This window comes from Canis aureus, chromosome 1 (assembly GCF_053574225.1).
Source record: "Canis aureus isolate CA01 chromosome 1, VMU_Caureus_v.1.0, whole genome shotgun sequence".
Taxonomy (NCBI): domain Eukaryota; kingdom Metazoa; phylum Chordata; class Mammalia; order Carnivora; family Canidae; genus Canis; species Canis aureus.
Window position 1 is genome coordinate 56691218 of NC_135611.1, and position 6332 is coordinate 56697549.

Below are 6332 nucleotides of genomic sequence, written 5' to 3' on the forward strand. Positions count from 1 at the left end.
CCTCACGGAGCTCGTGGCCTGCTGGGGACATGCTGGGTCCCATCTGCCCCTCCAGATCCTACCTGTCAGGCTCTCTGAAGGACAACAGGGACTTCAAGCATCCCAGAACATCCCATGGGACCACAGCTTTCTTGAGTGGAAAGCTTCCCGGACTATACCTCTCCCAGTTGAACTCGATTATTTATCTTCTGCAAATTCCCCGTCTGTGGCATCGAGGTGGTTTTGCTATTAAATTTCAAGGTTTTTTTTCCCCAGAATCTCCCTCTCAGAAGGTAAAATGTAGAGCAACGTCTATTCCAGAAGAATTCATGGTTATGAAGAGACCCTCTAGGTGCATGAATATGCTCATTAAGTGTTTGCTTTGTTGTGCAGAAAGAGGGGTGATGGTTTGCTGAGCAGTGGTTTTAAAAGCATTCACTGGGCATCTACTCTGTGCTGAAATGGGTAAGACACAAAAACTGCCAACAAAGAGTTTACCATGTAGAAGGGGATCCGGCCTTCAGGCAGGCAATTGTCACATGCACACTTACTGTGCTCTAAGCCAGAAGTGACACGCAAGGTGCCAAGGACCCAAGGCAGACAGGACGCAAAGTGAGATGGATGGATGAGTGTTGTACCACCAGATGGGGCACCGTGGTGGCCAGGGCCTCACACAAACCTCCATCATGCTGGCATGTGACCTCACACTCACCGTTTTTATAGTCCATGGGGATGTGGTCCAGAGTAGTCATGCCTCTTCTCTACATGGTAAAGCAGATGCCCACCCTGACACTTCTGTCTGCAAGGTTCACCCAGAGATCAAGGGCAAGAGATCAGAGACGGTGATAAATGGGAATATAAGGCCCTTTATCCCTCCCCAGCCCAGGAGGGGAATGCCTGTGCCAGAGAGGATGCCTGCTGCCATGCACGCTGTGCCCCCAGAGGCCATGTGCACATGGGAGAGGAGGCCAGGGACTCCCAGGGATTGGTGCCTGTGATTTCCAGGAAGACCAGTAGGACAGAAGCTCACTTGAGCTACAAAGTCCCAACTCTTTTCATAGGGCAGCTGCAAAGAGCAGTTGGATTCAGGCAAGACTGACCTGGGCTGGTTTGCCCTCTGGGCCAGAACCCCTGCCAGTCCTGGAGCATGAATTAGAGGACGTAGAGAATACAGGGCACCTGCCCTGAGACACAGAACTTGTTGGGTGGAGAAAACAAGTGAAACAAAACTCCTCAATTCTTTCAAGGAGGCACTTCTGGAACCTCTTTGGAGGAATAAGAAATATTTTATTCTTGTTCCATAAGAAGCTGCTGATCTTCTCTGTGGAATGAATGGGTGAGCATATCCTTCCCACCCACAGTGGGAATGAAGTCACCTGACAGCCTGGCCTAGAAGGGCTTCTGTGCCAGGTATTACGGTTCACTAAAGATTATATTTTCAGCAAACATAGGCTTCAAATAAGAATTAAGACCCTGCAAAACCACTAGAAGGCCTGGAGAAGCAGAATGTATGGCTTCACGGCTGGCTGTGAACTTAGGAGGAAGACAGGTGTCTCCGGGTCAGCCTTCGAAACGCGTGCAGGTGCCCCTCACCAGCAGATCCCAACAAGGTCCCTCCTGCTGGCAAGGAACTTGGGTCGATGTCCAAGGAGGTACAAGGTACAGCAGCCCTGCTCTACCAGTCCTGCCAGAGGGAGAAGCCCTGATGCCCTGAGGCTTCACTCATATTTAATGAAGTACCTTCTCTGTCTCTAGAATAGTGCCAGACTCGTGAGAATAAAGAACATAGTCACAAATCATTTTCAGTAGGGCTTGCTTCTCTTGTGAAACCCTGGTTGAGAAAGGATCCTCAAGGAACTAGTGGTTCAAAACATGCCACTTGCCAATAAAGATTATCTAGCACAGTCTACCGCTTAAAATGTCATGAAATCATCCTTCAGAAAGTGTGTCTTGAGGCTGGACCATGGGTAAAGTCATTTACTGGGTAAGTAAGAAATATGACTAGCTGTATTGTGCCTCACAAACTTACAGATGTATATGTGCATATATGTTCATTTTATACCCACACACAATACACGTGATTTGCAGGATTCATATTTATATGCAATCATTAGTAGATATAAAAGAACACTATGGAATATGGAAATTTCCATAATATGGAAACTCTGAAAGCAGTAGATCTGAGGACAGCCTGGAGGGAGGTGTCAAGGGAATGGCCTCCAGGAGGGTCTAAGGACACAGTGTGGAGGAGAAGGTGGAGGAAGGCAGGACTTTCAAAGCAGGCTCAAGTCAGGGAATGAAGTCACTTCACAAACAGTCTTTTCTGGAGGAAACCAAAAGACCGACCACACTCAGGAAAGTGTTCTATTTCTCCAAAAACCAGAAACATGGCAGTTTGGTCTTGGTACTGGAGGGCACAGAGTGTAAGTGCTACCAAACTGTGACTCTCCAGTTAGGGGTCTAAGAAGAGAGTCCCACACCGAGGAGGAGGAGGAGGAGGAGAGTGCTGGCAGGAGACTGGGATCCACATCCTGTGTTCCCACCGAACAGTTCACTGCACCTGCTGATTGAGAAAACTGGAGTCTGCTCCCGCCAGAACTGGTTCTGCTGTGCTGACAGGTGCGTCACTGGGGAGGAGGCTGGGACGCGGGGAGCTCGGCCCCCTTCACCCCTGCGTGGTCAGTCCAGCCAACGGCCGATCACGGTGAATGGGCCTGGAACACAGGACATTTTACTTACCTGCAGCGGGGACAGTCCTTACCTCCCCTGGGCAATGTGGGGCAACTGCTAATAAGTGCTTCCTGCGCCGCATCTCACGTAGTCCTCACAACAGATCAGAAGGATGGAGTGCCTGGCTCTTGCCTCCGCTCTGCAGGGGAGAGGAGATGGGGGCTTACAGAAGGGACGTGCCTCATCCAGGATCACAGGGCTGCAAGTTTGGAAGTCATGATTGGAACCGGGGTCTGCTTCCAGAGCACAGGCACTGAGCCTCTGTGTGTGATGCCCACCTCCCAAGGGCGGGACGTCTCCAGGGAGATACCAAGGGGGATCCCGTGGACACTGAGAACCTCTCCAATGCGCTGGTGTTCACAGGACACAGAACAGGGACGTTTGCAAACGAGGTGCGAGGGTGATACAGGAGCCACGTTCACCCCTTAGCTACCCCACAGCGGCGTGGCCGACCTCACCTGGTCAATACACAGGTGTTTGCACCACTTTCTTCCCTTTCTGGTTTAGGAATGCCTTTCCCCTGCCTCCGCCTGTCCTACAGCCAGCTACGGTCCCATCATCAAATCTAACATCTCAGGGTCCACGCTTCTTTTACCTCTTTCTTTCCTCCTGGACTCCTGGCTGTTTCTCAGACACTCCAAGACCCTTGCAGTATTTCACCTTGGGCTCCTCTCTGCTTGGCTTGACAAGCCCCATGTCACCTTCTCAGGAGGGTCTTCTCTGACCACACAAAGATAGTGCCTACTGAGTCATTCAACATCCCTTCTACGCTATTTTGTCCATCTTCATGGAGCATATGGTTCCAAGAAATTTTATTGTCTTCCTATGTCTTTTGGTAGGTGCCCAACATCAACAGTGGAGATGTCAAATCCATGAGAAAATGTTCGCTGTCCCCAGAAAGCCAGGTCCCAACATATTCGGTAGATGGTTCTGAATAGACCAACAAATGTCATTTTACCTGCCAGTTTTGTCTAAATAACATTTTGAAAACTTTTTTATCCTTATAAGCCATCTTTGACGTTATTTTTCAGAATGGAGGAATTTCTTCACGTCCTGTGGTTTCGACTTCGTCAGCTCAGGGAAGATTGCGGCCACCCTGGGCAGACCCAGCCCTGGGGACGGCCTAATCTGCCGGGCTTCCTCCTGCCGAACCCCTGCCTTTGAGGCAGGCAGCTGGAGAAAGCCGATGAGCACATTTTCCTAACGTCTTCCCTATTCTTTCGTTTCACAATCAGGCAGGGCTTTGCTTTCAATTACTAAAGAGCCAAGGATCATTTTTCAACCTCAAAAATAAAGACAACAGTTTGCAAACAGTTATGTAGTGTTTCCATGCACACGTGTGTTTCATTCAAGCAGATCAAAATCAGGCCCAACGTTAAGGAACTCCATGCTTACCGTGGTTCATCAGACGCAGGGATGGTGTGAGGTTAACATGATGCCTCATTCCTACAGAGAAACTCATGTAGCGCAGAAACTTTTACTGTCGGGTATATTAAGAAATGAATGTGACAATGGCATGAGAAAATCATACTTAATTATAAAAAACTAAAGTAATAAAGTAGATTTTAAATTTTACATCTTGAGCAGGCTCAGCCTGAAACCAGGAAGGATGGTGAGGTTTGGCTCAGAGGTGTGTGCGTGTGCTGCCAGCCCCAAGCCATCGCTCTTCACGCAGGCTGCTCTCTGTTATTCAATCAGCAAGAATGGGGGGGGGGGTGCAGGTCTCCTTGAACCTGTGGTGACAGTTTTGCACAACTAAAAGTGGGGCTGCTCACACGAGGAGTCTCATCTTTGCACAGCTTTTGCAAAGGCTTTTCTTCCATGGAGGGCACACCTTTGGTATGCATCAGCCACCTGCCGTGGATAGAGTGGCAGAGGTGTGGTCATGGGACTTCCTAGAATCCACCACCTGACTCCCAGCTCTTCCAAAGGACTTCTGAGTTGGGACATTTATTTTACACCCACAGAAGGAATGGGAAAGATAAACTATGGACCAACGAAGCAATGCCCAGCCATGGCCCCTTATTTTACCTTGTGCTGTGGCAAACATTAAACAAGACCCAAGTAGTGTTGAAGAACTTACTCTTCAAAACAGCTTTGGCACGAGACAAGGGAAGATGTGTACACTAATGTTCTAGGCTAATGGGATTTTTCCATTTCAGTTACATTATTGGTCAGATGGTCGACCAGATGCTTCCCACGCTGACCCTAGAGGTACTCTGCACTCGGGTCTGCCAGATTTAACAAGCAGGTCAGCAAACACAAACTTACAAAACCAAGTACCCAGTTCAACCCGAATATCAATAAACATTGAATAACTTTTTAGTATAAGTATGTCCCATGCAAGGATTGGGGCATACTTGGAGTAACGAAAAACATATTGTTTACCTACAAGTAGCATTTAACCGGGTGTCCTGTATTTTACCTGGCAAATCTATCTCCATCCCAAGTAGTCCTCTGCGGTTCTGGTTCATGGAGCACAGCTCAGCTCATCCTCAAGGCTGACGGTGGTGCCATTCCATCTATATGCTGATTCCCAAAGTCTACATTTCTCAAACAAAGAGCCAAGAATATTGCCTCAGGGGTGATCACCTATTTTATAAGAATTTTTAAGTTGACTTCCAAGATTATTTAATGAAATTAGTCTAAAAATTCTGAAACACCTATGTGACCACTTGTATCACTTAATGCCATGGCATCATTGATCAGTTTGCATCGCTTCTTGTATTTGTCATCAGATTGATGGCAATACTACTTGAGAAGTAACTCAGCAAATGAGACAAAGATGGAAGTCTTCTGTGACACGCGGGATGTGAGCTGTAGCGTGACAGCTACGTGATGTCATGTGCACGATACAAATGCAGGTGGACCTATGCTCCCAATCAGGATGAGCGGCTGAACAGGAGGTGTACACACATGCCAAACTAAAGAACCTGCACTGGACAATTGAGTGCCACAGCCCCTGTTTAACCAGCTGGTTTTATCTAAATATCATTTGTCATATTAAATTAATATTGTCAATTTTAATTGGTATTGTGATTTGTAGTTTTTTTAGTTGTATAAGAATTAAAAGAATAAAGATTTTATACCTAATTATCGACATATTTTTAAGTAACATTGTGATAAAAATAATTTATCACAATATTATGGATATATGAGATATATTGTTTTTTCATTTTGGAGACTACATTTTGCCTAATTATAAGAATTACGGCTGAAATGACACATGACCTTCTGCTTTTCTTTCTTCATTGGTTGGTTTGTCTAGCTGCTGGCTCGGTGTTCTCTTTGGCCAAACTACCAAGCCTGAGACACCCATTCAGGCAACGGGAGGCAGGCTTTCCATTAGTTAGCGTACTGTCTGGTTTCTCCATGAATCATTGAGTTTCATGGTGTTGGGGGTTGGAGAGAAAGAAGGAAAATTCAACAGATTCACGTGGTATGTCTGCTTCTTTACCTCCCCCTTGTGTGCTGCCCCACAGCAGGACCAGAAAGAACAGACAGGCTACCCTCGAGCACAAATGGGTTCCAGGATGGATGCCGGAGCAAGCGCGGCCCCTTTGGTCCTGGGACTCCATCTGCCTCCTGTGAGCTGTGGGATATACTAACCTGACAACGTGTAT